Source organism: Giraffa tippelskirchi, chromosome 10 (assembly GCF_054371585.1).
Source record: "Giraffa tippelskirchi isolate mGirTip1 chromosome 10, T2T-mGirTip1v1.2.pri, whole genome shotgun sequence".
In the NCBI taxonomy this organism is placed as follows: domain Eukaryota; kingdom Metazoa; phylum Chordata; class Mammalia; order Artiodactyla; family Giraffidae; genus Giraffa; species Giraffa tippelskirchi.
The window spans coordinates 116386483-116401620 of NC_137284.1; the positions used below are offsets into that span (position 1 = coordinate 116386483).

Consider the following 15138-nt stretch of genomic DNA (forward strand, 5'->3'; position numbering starts at 1 on the left):
TGACTTAGTGACTAAATGACTAAACCATGCTTTATTTGATGATTAAGCATAATAAAAATAAGGGCATAATCATGATATGGATTATCATTTAAAAAACAATAAAAATCATTTTGAGAACCCCATAATCCTAAAGTTACAATTTTCCATTTTGAAAATTCAGCAAAAAGGGCAATTCAGGAAAGGCAACTCTTAAACTTTTCCACAGAAAATGAACCATCAATTACATTGTCATAGGAAATAAACAGTCCTAATTATTAATAGTGGGACTAAAGCAGAGTTTTAAATTCAAACTCAGAATGAACACTATTAACAGTCTGTATCTTTTAAGTGTTGTTTTTCTGATAAACAGTTGCTGTCTGATTTTGAAGACAAGTAAAGCATAATTTATTTGGCCTCATCTTGGGGCATGTGGGATCTTATGTCTCTGACCTGGTATTGGACCTGCACCCACTGCATGGGAAGCACAGAGTTTTAACCACTGGACCACCAGGGAAGTCCCCTGGTGGCTCAGGTGGTAAGGAATCTGCTGATAATGCAGGAGACTCAGGTTGAATCCCTGGGTCAGGAAGATCTCCTGGAAAAGGGAAGGGCTACTCACTCCAGTATTCTTGCCTGGAGAATTCTGTGGAGAGAGGAGCCTGGTGGGCAATAGTCCACAGAGTCGCAAAGAATTGGACATGACTGAGCAACTAACACCTTACAGGAAAAGCATAATTATAAAGATTTAATTTATAAATGAAACCTTGTAAGATGACAAGTTTTACACTTAATATTTTAAGTTCCAGTTCTGTGAGTGAAGGAAAGTATTTCAAATTTCAAGTGGTTACAGTATTGTTTATACGTTATCTGATACCTATAATATTGTACATGTTATTTCTACCATACAGAGTGGATCCTTCAGAATTCTGATACACCTTCTATTTCTTTTTAAATATTTTATTTAAACGAAAAAAATCATTTCACACATATCAATGTAAAATTGTTAATGAGCTATCTCACATTCTTGGTTTTTGTATCTCATCTTCTAAATCATACACCTTCTAATTTTAAAAATGCATTTTTTTCATTTAAATATATTTTTCAGGTAATTCGCAACAATGACATATACTTAAGTGGAAGAGAGGGGCTATTAGCAACATTTTAAAGAATACCTCCAAAGAAGAAATTTTAAGTCATATGAAATAAACTGATAAGAAGAAATTATAATTGTTATGAAACAAAATTGTCAAAAAGACCAAGTGTAATTTAAACAGAGCAATGAGTTTCTATTAGATTTAGATATGAAAAATGTTAACTAGGGAATGCCACTAAGAGCGAGAATAGGTAAATCTATAATTTTCTTAAAGCATAACGAAAGCCTGATAAACAGAGGATGATGAGACCATTTAACATACATAATGGAATGATTATAACCACTGAGAAAAAAAATAAAATAATATACACAACTACTTAACTCTTATAAAATAAGCTGGAAATACTGTTTTTTATTTATTTATTCATTTATTTTTTGGCTGGGCTGGGTCTTATCGGTCTGTGCATATGCTTTCTTCAGTTGCAGAGAGTGGGGGCTACTCTCTAGTTGCAAGGGTTTCTCATTGCGGTGGCCTCTTCTGTTGTGGAGCACAGCCTTCAGTAGTTGTGGCTTATGGGCTTCAGAGCGCAGGCTCATTAGTTGCAGCACACGGGCTCAGTTGCCCTGTGGCATGTGGGATCCTCCACAACTAGGGATCAAACTAGTGTCTCTCACACGGTAAGGTAAATTCTGAACCACTGGACCAGCAGGGAAACCCTTGCTAATTGTTTTAATATAAATATTTGTTGTTTAAAAAAAAAATCTAATTTAGCATGATTAACCTTGGAAATAGTCTTCATACTCTAATGATAGTATATGAAAGCTTAAAAAAAGGAAGAAAAGAACTTGAACATTTATTGAGGGCTTTTGTTTTGTGCCAGTAAATATATTTTAAGTTCAGTATCAGAGTGTGCATGTGTGTGGTCAGCTAAGGTAGGTATGTTATCATCCTCACATTATAGAGACAGACCCTGATGATGCAAAATGAGATAAAGTAACTGCCTGAGTTCACACTACTGGTAAGCAACTAAGTGAGGTAGTCCAACATCATCAAACTTGAGCTCTTACCTATTAAATCTTATTCAACTTTTTGATTATACAGTAAGCTACCCTATCATCATCTTACAGTTAATTATTTAATTTAAAATATTATACATTATCAATCGTTTAAAAGCGTGATATATGCTCTCACTGACTGCTAGTTGAGTTGTTGCCTCTTAGCATGGCTCTTTCAGTGTAGATGTGCTAAATTATACTCCTACGGTTCAGGAAGACCACCCACACTGTCAATCTCCATCCTTTTGCTCAAAGATCTATAAGAATTACCTGTTGCTTCAGGGAACAGATGATGACTGGCTTAAAATGTACAGGTACTAAGCCAATGTATTTTCTATAATATCCTATGTTACTTTTTGATTAAATTGAAGTCTTTGGGAAAAGTAGAGGAACAGGGAAGATCATTGGCTTGAAAACTCTAATACCTTTCCCTTCCTTTCTATCTTCACCAACCTTATTGCTCCTAAACTGTGAGAGGACAGGAGGGAATGTGGAAAGACTACCGGTAAAAGAGAAAGAAGAAGTCAAGTAGAGGGCAGAAGTATGCTATAAAAACAAACATACCTGAAGGTGTCTGCACATCAACCCTACAGACTGCTTCTATGGTAGGAAAAAAATGTCACTGCACAACACATAAATCCTCAGAGAAAGAAAATGTTTTTAAGTGAAACTACAGCTATAATTAATATAGAAAATCAATTTCTGAAATACAGTTGGGTTCAATTAAGATAAACTTTAGTATTTCCAAGAAACCAACTATAGGTCAATATTTGTTAATATGTAACTTTTAAAGTTCTAGTATAATGTGAAAGAAGTTGAGACCTCAAGTCAAAATTTATTTAGTAGCTTTCAAGAGGCAAGTCAGGGAAGCCTGGTGTGCTGCAGTCCATGGGGTCATAAGAGTCGGACGCGACTGAACTGACTGACTGACTGACTGAAGAGGCAAGTACCAACTTGAATTTAACTAATCAAACAGGCTTCCTAGGTGGCGCTAGTGGTAAGGAACCCACCTGCCAATGCAGGAGACTTAGGAGATGTGGGTTTGATCTCTGAGTCAGAAGATCCCCCGGAGGAGGACATGGCAATCTACTCCAGTATTCTTGCCTGGAGAAGCTCATGGACAGAAGGGTCTAGAGGACTATAGTCCATAGGATCACAAAGGGTCAGACACTACTGAAGTGATGCAGCATACACAATCAAACAAAACAGACAAAGGAAATACTGAAAACTTACCAGAGAGACAGAAATGAATCATATGCTATCTGAATAAATGTGTCTTGTTTCCTTTAAGAAAAAGAATTATTAGAAACCTAACACAACTCAATAAGAATATATTTCTCCTGCCACAAGTACTTGGAAGAACATGCCATAACTGACTTTGTAGAATACTTGGAGTTGATACAAATACAGCCGAGCCCTCTTGTATGTCTAGTTCTAAGAATCCTATTCACCACTGCACCTTAGAAAAATGAACTGCAGGGAAGAAAAAGTTCTTTCAAAACTTCTGGGTATTTTGCGCAAGCACAGTTCATCCACACTGGTAAGCAAAATTTTTAACAAAAGTAATACACTGTACATAAAGTGACAAATACTATTATCTAGTAATGATAATGCTGTAATTATTATATGTAGTAACCTTATCTTTCTCCCTTAAAAGCAAAAATACTACATATTGTTTCTTCCTAGAACATGGCTAAACATACAGTAGCTGCTAATTAAGTACTTCTTTAAAAAGTGATTAAATAAATAGGAGATAAGACTGACTGTGGTCAACAGACATCTTTTATTCTAGAGATTTTTGAACTAAGACCAACAGCAATCCACAAATAATCAAAAAATAGGTAAAAATCTGAGCAGAAAGTAGAAATGAGACAAAAGAGAATGGAGAATTCAATTTTTACTTTGCTACTACATACATATCAAAAAAGATGAGATTTGTTGAAAAAAATGGATGAAATAAGTATAACTAAATTAGAAGTAAATTATCTAATGAGTAAAGGACTTATCTTCTAGTGAACCAAAAAAAGCTCAAATTCTTAGATTAGATTAACTGTATCTCAAAGCTGAGCCACTCTTAGAGATGCCTGTAGAATTAGGAGAACCAAACAGATGTCAAAAAACTAAAAATGAGAATCTTTACAAAAAATATTCACAAAATAAATCTTCACAAAACAGGAAATTCAAATACTTCTTAAACATATGAAAAGACACACAACCTCCTTCATAAGAGAAATGCAACTAAAACTATACTGAAATATTAATTTCTTTATGAGACTGGCAAAGATAAAATTCTGATAACATGTTGTTGAGAATATGTCAGAAGACACGTCCTCTCACACATTTTTTTTTTTCTGGTGGGAGCACACTAGTGAGCAGTATGACTATAATAACCAAAATCACACAACTGTTTTTAACATTTATCCTAGAGATATAGATACAGGTGTAAAATAACATGTAGCACGACTGCATATTACAGCATGACTTATAAGTAAAAAAGCCATCTAAATATTTATCAGAAGTTTGACTAAAAATTTTTTGATATACTCAATACAATGGAATATTATGCCACTTTTAAAGAGGACAAAAGTTCTCTGTAGATATTGATATGAATATGTAAAAAAAATCAAGGTTTAGAATGCAGAATACAGACCCACAGGTACTATTATATGGGGCTGCAAAGAGCCAGACATGACTGAGTGAAAAAAAAAGAAAGAAAGAAAAACAATCAGTGAGCCTGAAGATATGCCAATAGAACCTCTCGCACTGAAATCAAAGATAAAAAAGGAATGACACAAATGGAATAGAACAAATCTAAGGACTGTGGGACAACTACAAAAAGATGTAACAAACATATAAGGGGAAGAACAGACAAACAAAGAGAAACAGAAGAATACTTGAGGCTATAATGACAGAATTCTTAAAAATTCTACAGATCCAGGAATCTGAGAGATCACCAAACAATCACATTCAAAGTGCAAAAATAAAAGACAGAGAACATTTGAAAGAAATTGGAGGAAAAATATTCTTACCTATGGAGGAGCAAGGATAACAATTACACAGGACTTCTCTAGAAATCATGGAAGCAAGTAGAGAGTGCAGTGAAATACTGAAAGTGTAGAAAGAAAAAATCCTATCAACCTAGAATTATAGCTAAACAGTCAAATTATCCTTCAAAAATGAAGTTTTTTGGAGAAATAAAGACTCTGTCTGACAAATACTGGGAATTTTTTGCTAATAGACTGGCCTTGAAAATAACATTAAAGGAGGTTCTTCAGAAAGAGGAAAATAATATAGTAGTAGTAACGCTCCCTAAAGCCCACTTGACTTCACACTCTAGGAATGACTGGCTCAGGTGAGTGACTACATCACCATGGCTATCTGGGTCATTAAGACCTTATTTGTACAGTTCTTCTGTGTATTCTTGCCAACTCTTTTTAGTCCCTCTGCTTCTGTTAGGTCTTTGCCATTTGTGTCCTTTATTGTGTCCATCTTTGCATGACATGTTCCCCTGGTACCTTTAATTTTCTTGAAGAGATCTCTAGTCATTCCCATTCTATTTTTTCCTCTATTTCTTTGCACTGATCACTGAGGAAGGCTTTCTTATCTCTCCTTGCTAGTCTTCGGAAATCTGCATTCAGTAGGGTATGTCTATCCCTTTCTTCTTTGCCTTTTGCTTCTCTTCTTTACTCAGCTCTTTGTAAGGCCTTCTCAGATAACCATTTTGCCTTTTTGCATTTCTTTTCCTCTGAGGTGGTTTTGGTCACTGCCTACTGTACAATGTTATGAACCTCCATCCACAGTTCTTCAGGCACTGGATCAGATCTTATCCCTTGTATCTATTTGTCACTTTGACTGTATAATCATAAGGATTTGATTTAGGTCATACCTGAATAGCTGAGTAGTTTCCCATACTTTCTCAATTTAAGTCTGAATTTTGCAATAAGAAACTCATGATCTGAGCCACAGTCAGCTCCAGGTGTTGTTTTTGCTAATGGTATAGAGCTTCTCCATTTTTGACTGCAAAGAATATAACCAATCTGATTTCTGTACTGACCATTTGGTGATGTCCATGTGTAGAGTCATCTCTTGTGTTGTTGGGAAAGGGTGTTTGCTATGCCAAACAATGTTCAAAATATGGCACAGCTGCACTCATTTCACATGCCAGCAAGGTAATGCTCAAAATCCTTCAAGCTAGGCTTCAAGAATATGTGAACTGAGAACTTTCAGAGGTACAAGTTGGATTTAAAAAAGGCAGAGGAAGCAGAGATCAAACTGCCAAATTCTGCTGGATCATGGAAAGAGCAAGAGAATTCCAGAAAAATATCAACTTTGCTTCACTGGCTACACTAAAGCCTTTGACTGCTTGGATCACAATAAACTGGAAAGTTCTTAAAGAGAGATGAATACCAGATGACTTTACCTGCCTCCTGAAAAACCTGTATGCAGGTCAAGAAGCAACAGTTAGAACTGGGCATAGAACAAAGGACTAGTTCAAAATTGAGAAAGGAGTATGTCAAGGCTGTATATTGTCACGCTGCTTACTTAACTTATATGCAGAGTACATCATGAGAAATACTGGGCTGGATGAATCACAAGCCGGAATCAAGATTGCCAGGAGAAATAACAACCTCAGATATTCAGATGATACTACCTAATGGCAGAAAGTGAAGAGGAACTAAACAGCCTCTTGATAAAAGTAAAAGAGGAGAGTAAAAAAGCTGGCTTAAAACTCACTATTCAAAAAATGAAGATCATGGCATCCAGTCCCATAACTTCATGGCAAATAGATGGGGAAAAAATGGAGAGTGGCAGATTTTACTTTCTTGGGCTCCAAAATCACTGTAGACGGTGACTGCAGCCATGATATTAAAAGACACTCATTCCTTGGAAGAAAACCTAGACCGAAACATCACTTTGATGACAAAGGTCCATATAGTCAAAGCTATGGTTTTTCCAGTAGTCATGTACGGATGTGCGAGTTGGATCATAAAGAAGGCTGAGCACCAAAGAATTGATGCTTTTGAACTGTGGTGCTGGAGATGACTCTTGAGAGTCCCTTGGACTGCAAGGAGATTAAACCAGTCAGTGTTAAAGGAATCAATCCTGAATACTCATTAAAGGGCTGATGCTGAAGTTCCAATACTTTAGCCACCTGATGGGAAGAGCTGACTCAACGGAAAAGACTCAGATGCTGGGAAAGATCGAGGGCAGGAAGAGAAGGGGGCAACGGAGGGTGAGATGGTTGGACGGCACCACCAACTCAATGGACACGAGTCTGAGAAAACTCTGGGAGACAGTGAAGGACAGGGAAACCTGGTGTGCTATAGTCCATGAGGTCACAAAGAGTTGGAGACCTTAGCAACTCAACAACCACAGGTAGATTAAAAGTAAAATAATGAGAAGGATATACCACGCTAACATTAATCAAAAGAAAGCTGGGGTAGCTATATTAATTTCAGACAGTCTTCAGAACAAGGAAAATGATCAGGAACAAACATTCAGTTCAGTTCAGTCTCTCAGCTGTGTCTGACTCTTTATGACCCTTTGTAACACACCAGGCTTCCCTGTCCATCACCACTCCCATAGCTTGCTCAAACTCATGTCCATCAAATCAGTGATGCCATCCAACCATCTCATCCTCTGTTGTCCCCTTTTCCTCCTGCCTTCAATCCTTCCCAGAATCAGGGTCTTTTCCACTAAATCAGTTCTCTGCATCAGGTGGCCAAAGTATTGGAGCTTCAGCATCATTCCTTCTAATGAATATTTAGGACTGATTTCCTTTAGGAACAGACATTACATAATAATAAGGACACAACAATCCATAATGTAAATGCTCCTAACAGTAGAGTATCAAAATATGTGAAGCAAAATGTGATAGAACTTCAATACGAAACAGATTAGTCCACTATTGTAGTTGGACTAATACTCCTCTAAGATCCAGCAGGCAGAAAATAAGGACAGGGTTGAACTGAAAAAAAACACCAATCAATTTCATCCAACAGCAGAGTGCACATTCTTCTCAAGTTCACATGAAACTTTCACCAAGCTAGAACACAGTATGGGCCATAAAACACACCTTAACAAGTTTATAAGAATAAAGAGCATGTAAAGTATAATAAAAATTCCACCTACATTTGTTGGAGACCCATCAACTCACTTCTAAATAAGACATGGGGCAAAGAAGAAAAATTTTTTAAAAAAATCTGAACTAAATGAGAATGAAAATACAACTTATAAAATGTATGGGTTGCAGTGAAAGCCGTATTTAAAGGGAAATTTATAGCCCTGGATGCATATTTAGAAAAGAATAAAGATCTAAAATAAATAATCTAAAAACTTCCACCTTAGTAAACTCAAAAGATCAAATTAAATATAAGCTAAATAAAAGAAATAAAGTATTGAGCAGAAATAAATGAAATTGAAAACATAAAATCAAAGAAAACCAAAGCAGGTTCTTTGAAAAAAGTGAATTGGTAAACTTCTTACCAGCTTAACTAAGAAAAAAGAGAAGATATGAATTTACTAATACCAGAAACAAAAGAGCCCATTACTACCAATGTCATGTATAGTAAAGGAATGGTTGGACAATCTATGCACATAAATTTGATGACTTAGGTGAAATGGAACAATTCCTTGAAAAACATAATTCACCAAACTCACAAAAGGAGATACAGATAATCTGAGTAGCCCTATATCTGTTAAAGAAATTAAATCAATAATAATAACCTTCCCAAATCACCAGGTCCAGGTGTGTTCACTGGTAAATTCTACCAAATATTCAAAGAAGAAATTATACCATTTTTTAAGTCTCTTACAGAAGGCAAAGGAAACACTTTCTAACTCAATCTATAAAGGCCAGCATTACTCTAATACCAAAATCAGAAAACGATATTACATGTTATTATACATCTGTCAAAACCCATAGAATGTACAACAGAAAGAGTGAACCCTAAAGTACACTATGCTGCTGCTAAGTCGCCTCAGTCGTGTCCGACTCTGTGCGACCCCACAGACGGCAGCTGGTAGGCTGCAGCCCATGGGGTCGCTAAGAGTCGGATACGACTGAGCGATTTCACTTTCACTTTTCCCTTTCATGCAGTGGAGAAGGAAATGGCAACCCACTTCAGTATTCTTGCCTGGAGAATCCCAGGGACGGTGGAGCTGTATCAATACTGGCTCATTAATTATAGCATTTATCATATTAATACAAGATGTGAATAAGGGAAACTAGGGATAGGAGAGCAGACATATGGGAATTCTCTGTTTTCTGCTCAATTTTCCCATAAAGTTTAAACCTTATTAGCTAATGTCCATAGTGTACTTTCGGAGAAGGCAATGGCACCCCACTCCAGTACTCTTGCCTGGAAAATCCCATGGATGGAGGAGCCGGACATTAGCTAATAAGGTTTAAACTTAATGGGAAAATTGAGCAGAAAACACCGAGAATTCCCATATGTCTGCTCTCCTATCCCTAGTTTCCCTTATTCACATCTTGTATTAATATGATAAATGCTATAATTAATGAGCCAGTATTGATACACCATTATTAATTAAAGCCTATAGTTTATCTTTCTATTTATTATGATTCTTATACAATTCCAATGGTTTTGACAAATGCATAAAGTCACTGATGCACCTTAATAGTATCATACAGAATAGCTTCACTGCCCTAAAAATGTCCTGTGCTCCACCAATCCACCCCTCCTTTGTATCCCCCAAATTCTGGCAAGTACTGACTTTTTTTGGTACTGTCTCTATAGTTTTTGCTTTTTACAGAATGTCATATGATTGGAATCATACAGTGTATAGCCTTTCAGACTGGCTTCTTTTACCTAGTAATAAGCATTTGAGGTTACTTCATGGCTTTGTAATTCATTTCTTTTTATTCCTGAGTAATATTCCATTGTATGGATGTACCACACTTTGTTTATCCATCCACCTACTGAAGGGTATCTTGGTTGCTTCCAAGTTTTGTCAATTATGAATAAAGCCATTACCATTCATGTGTAGGTTTCTGTGTGGACACAAATTAACAGTTCACTTGGGTAAATGTCAAGGAGCACAATCACTGGATTATGTGGTAACACAATGCTTAGCTTTGTAAGAAACTGCCAGTCTATCTTCCAAAGGAGTTGTACCATTTTGCATTACCATACCATACCATACCAGCAATAAATGAGCAGCTTTTTTTTTAGGATATACGTTTTGCAAATATTTTCTTCTAGTTTGTAGCGCACCTATTTTTCTTAATGGTGTCTTTTTCAGGGGAAATCTAATTAATCAAAGTTTTCATTATGCCTCATGCTTTGTATGTCTTACCTAAGAATCTAAAGTTACAAAGAGTTTTTTTTCCTTATGTGTTCTTTTAGAAATTTTTAGTCTTTGCTCTTACTTTTAGAGCTATGATCTATTTTTAGCTAATTTTAGGATACAGAGTGGGGGGAAAAGGTTTTTTTTACATGAATGAATATTCAATTGTTTCAGTGACATTATTGAAAAGACTATTATTTCTTCACTGAATTATCATGGTGCAAAAAGTCAGCTGATCACACATGTGGTAGTCTCTTTTTGGACTCTGTGCCGTTGATCTATACATTTATACTACATTGTCTTTATTACTACAGGGTCACAATAATCCTTGAAATCCTTCCAGGTTGTGGAAGGCCTCAAATTTTGTACTTTTCCAAATTGTCTGGTCTCAGTGCATTATAAATTTCAGTATCCACAGTAGAAATTTTGGCTAGGATTATACTGAATCTTCAGCTCAGTTTGCAGAGAATTAACATTATAAGATTACTGAGTCTTCCAATTCCTTTATTTATGTAAGTATACATGTATACCTTTAAGCAATGTCTTTTAGTTTCCAGTTTATAGGTCTTACACATATTTTAAAAAATTTATTCCTATTACATTAAATTACTATTTCCAATTTGTTCATTGCTACCAATATAAAAATACAATTGATTTACATAGAGTAGTTTTTTTATCTTGTGTTCCTGCTAAATTCACTTATTAGTTCTATAGGGCTTATTTTAAAACCCCCTTCTGGTAGATTCTTAGGATTTTTGACATAGATGGTAATATCATTCTTATATAATGATAGTTAATTTTTTCTTATTCAATCAGTATATCCTTTTTTTTTTTCTTGTCTTTTTGCATTAGTGAAGACTCCTAGTACCAAGCTGAACAGAAGTGATAAAAGTTGAATAGGAGTAATCTTAGAAAGAAGGCACTGTCTTCCACCATGAAGACAGTTAACCATGGGGTTTTAATAGATGCCTTTCATGAAGTTGAGGCAATTTACTTCTAAATTTGTTGAGTTTTTAATGAGGAATGGATGTTCAATTTCATAAAACGCTTTTCCTGCGACTATGAATATATGATTTTTCTTATCATATCATTCAAATGGTGACATTTATTGGTTTTCAAATGTGAAGGTAGCTTGTATTTTTAAGACAAAAGTCACTTGGTAATGAGTTATTACCCTTTTTGTAAGTTGCTACATTTAATTTGCTAATATTTTCTTAAGAACTGTTAGTCTACATTCACTAAGGATACTATTCTGTAGTTTCTTTAACTGAACTCTTTTTAGCTGGTTTTGATATCAGGGTAACATCAAGACTAGTAAAACAAAATTGGAAATGTTTTCCTTTTTTCTAGAATAAATAATGTATAATTGGTATTATTTCTTCCTTAAATGTTTGATAGAATTTTCTTTTGAAGTCATCCAGGCTGAAGCTTCAGGTTTTAAATCGCAAATATTCAATTATAAAAAAACAGATACAGGGTATCCACTCTTCTGTAGACTTTAGTCATTTGTGTCTTTCAAGAAATTAGCTTCCGCTAGTTATCATATTTATTGCCACAAAGTTGTTCATAATATTTATTATTCTTTCAATGTCTGCTGGATTTGCAGCAATGTCCTCTCTTTCATTTCTGATAATGATAATTTGCGTCTAGCTAGAGGTTTATCAATTTTATTAATATATTCAAAGTTATATTGATTTTTTCATCATTTTTATGTTCACTCATCTTTATTATTTGCTTTCCACATATTTTAATTTGTTCTTTTTCTATTTTCTCAAGGTATACCTATAATCATTGATTTAAACATTGTTCTTTTCTAATACAGGCATTTCCCTCTAAGCATTGCTTTGCTGCACCCCGAAAGTTCTGTTATATATTTTCACGTTATTTAATTCAAAATATTTTTTATGTTTCTTTGTGATTCTCCTTTGGTCCATGGCTATTTAGAAGAATGCTCTTTGACATATTTGGGGATTTGAGTAATAACTTTGTTATTAATTTTTAGTTTGATTTTGCTGTAGTCTGTAACTAGTTTCCTAGATTTGTTATAAGAAACTTAGTGTGAACTCTGCCCAATGTCCTGCATATTACGAGGACTTTTCACTCAGGCTAGTGGGAATGCAAACTAAACTATCCCCCATCCCTTTTGAGCCCTGGAAATCACTTGGCCCACTGTGCTTTCCAGTGGATCTTTCCTTGGACTCGAGAGGCATGCCTCACACATGCACAGGTCAGCACTCAGCCAGAGATTTAAAGGCATCCCTAAGTAGATCTCCAGGGCTGATCTGGGTTAGCTTCTTCCTCCCCAATACTCTGCCACACAAGGTCCAGTCACCTCCTTCTCCCCAAATCCTGAGCTCTATTAAGACTGCTGGGCTGTTTATATTTCTTTCCGTACTAGGTATGGAAATGGGCCCGAGACAGTTTCATAATGTTCACCTCACTTCTCTCCTTTCTCTCAGGCATCACAGTCCTGTGCTGCTTGTTGTCCCGTATCTGAAGATGGTCACTCCCTTCCACCCTTTTTACTAACTCTTCTAGTTGTTTCTGGAGTGAAGGTAATTCAAGTCTATTTTCTCACCCTTAAGGTTTGGGTGGAATTTGTTCATTCTTATAATTTTACTTTTGTGGCTACCTCAAAGATCTCAATATGCATCCCTAATCTTTTTATACAACCTTAAGATAATACTTTGACCACTTCCTTGATAACAAAAGCATCTTATAACTGTCTGAATCACAAAGTCTCTCCTCCTTTTTGGGCTATCATCTTCACATATTTCATTTATATACATGCTATCAATGCCACAAGACATTACCATTACTTCATCCTAAAAATCAGTATTATTTTATATTTACTCCCTTTCCGTTGTCCTTCTTTCTGCCTGAAGAACTTCCTTTTGCATTTCTTGCTGAGTAAATGGAGATAATTTTACTCAGACTTTGTCTAAAAAGAAAACCTTTATTTTGCTTTTATTTCTGAAGGTTGTTTTTGCTGAAGAGGGAATTTGAGGTTGGCAGTGTTTTTCTTCGTGCACTTTAATGATCTCAATCCACTCTGTTATGACTTTCATAGTTCCTGTTTTATAGTTAACTATTAGTCTTACTGCTTGTCCTTAAAGGTAATGTGTCTTTCTCCTCCAGGGACTTTACAAATTTTCACTTCATCTTTGATTTTCAGGAGTCTGACTGTGATATTCAAAGGAAAGTTTTTCATTTTCCCTGCCAGGGGGTTCATTTAGCTTCTTGAATTTCTCAGTTGATGTTGTTCATTAGTTTTGAAAATTCTTGACCATTGTGTCTTCCACTATTTCTTCTGCCCCATCCCCTGCCCCCTTTCTGGGATATTAATTACATGTGTATTTGACCTTTTGAGTATGTCTCACATGCTGCCTTTTCTATGTGTCCTTTCCTATGAATTTCAGTTTAGATGTTTCCAGTTGACCTGTCTTCAAATTCGTTAGTCTTCTTGTTTGCTGTGTTTAGTCTTCTATTAAATCCATCAAATGAGCTGTTAATCAGATATTGTATTTTTGAGTTCTTGAATAACCATCTGATTGTTTTTGACTCTTATTTTCCAGTAATATTTTAAATGTCTCTATTTTTCCCTTTCCTTTATTAAAAATGTTACTTAAAAATCTTTGTATATAAATTTTAATAAAAGGATCATTTACAAGACTGTTTCTTTTGTTCTTCTCATGATTATTAGTCACATACTCTTGCCTCTTCACAAGTCTAGGAATATACCCTCACTGTTTCTTCAGCAGTTAATCCATCTTTCCCCCTACTGGTACTGGGAGTTTTGGCCTGCTGTGACTTCACATCTCTTTCTTGGAAGCAGAAGTCCTTTCTTCCTTCTGGGATTTCTTTACCTTCAATGTAGGAATATTCAACTACCACTGCTTCTATTTATTGAGAAGCTGCTTGAATGTTGTTGACTACTGAGTGATTCTTTTTTTTCTATTTCAATTTTATGAACAAAAGATCACAATAGCATTTCAGCTGCTCAAAAGTCATGCAGCCATTTCAGTTGCTGAGAATAGTGAACAAAATGACCTTCAGTAAGGCCAACGTCAATGACACAAAAATCAGTAATTTTTTTATGCACAGAAATTCTTAAGAATATACACAGAGAGACACACAACTTGCTCTGTGGAAGAAAGAGAAAAGAATTTAAAGAAACAAGACCTGGCCTAAGTATTTCTGTCATTTCCTAGATAACTGACCTTAGGCAAATAATTTTTCTATTTTAAATCCTAGTTTTCAATTTATAATGTTTTTGCAAAGATGAAATAGCAATTTTTAAAAATTCTTATAAACAATAAGCACATTATAAGATGCCTTGCATAATATAATTGAGTTTCTAGATCTATATCTAAAAGCTTTAAATTAAAGAAACATGAGGATGGGGTGTAAGAGGTACATTGACAAAGAAAACTGACAACCAACAGTAAGGTAGGTATGATATTCAGGGAGGAATAAAACACTACTTTTAAAGTGGCAGTAAGAGCTCAGAGTGAGCCATTTAACTAATAGGCTTAAACAGCCCTTACTTATTTCTAGGGTTTCCTTTGTAGCTCAGTCGGTAAAGAATCTGCCTGCAGTGCAGGAGACCTGGGTTCGATCCCTGGGTTGGGAAGATTCCCCGGAGAAGGAAATGGCAACCCACTCCAGTATCCTCGCCTGGAAAATCTCATGGACAGAGG

At 35.5% G+C, this 15138-nt stretch overlaps 1 protein-coding gene and 1 long non-coding RNA gene across 20 annotated transcripts in view; both read right to left on the reverse strand.

Annotated features, from left to right (window-relative positions):
* PALS2 (protein associated with LIN7 2, MAGUK p55 family member) overlaps nt 1–15138 on the reverse strand; it is a 405603-nt gene that overhangs the window by 35416 nt on the left and 355049 nt on the right. The window lies entirely within an intron of this gene.
* On the reverse strand, nt 2693–7656 carry LOC145523508 (uncharacterized). Its single transcript, XR_014066636.1, has 3 exons — nt 6183–7656; nt 5158–5195; nt 2693–2728 (listed from the first exon to the last, which is right to left on the reverse strand). It is a non-coding gene; the product is annotated as an uncharacterized LOC145523508 (long non-coding RNA).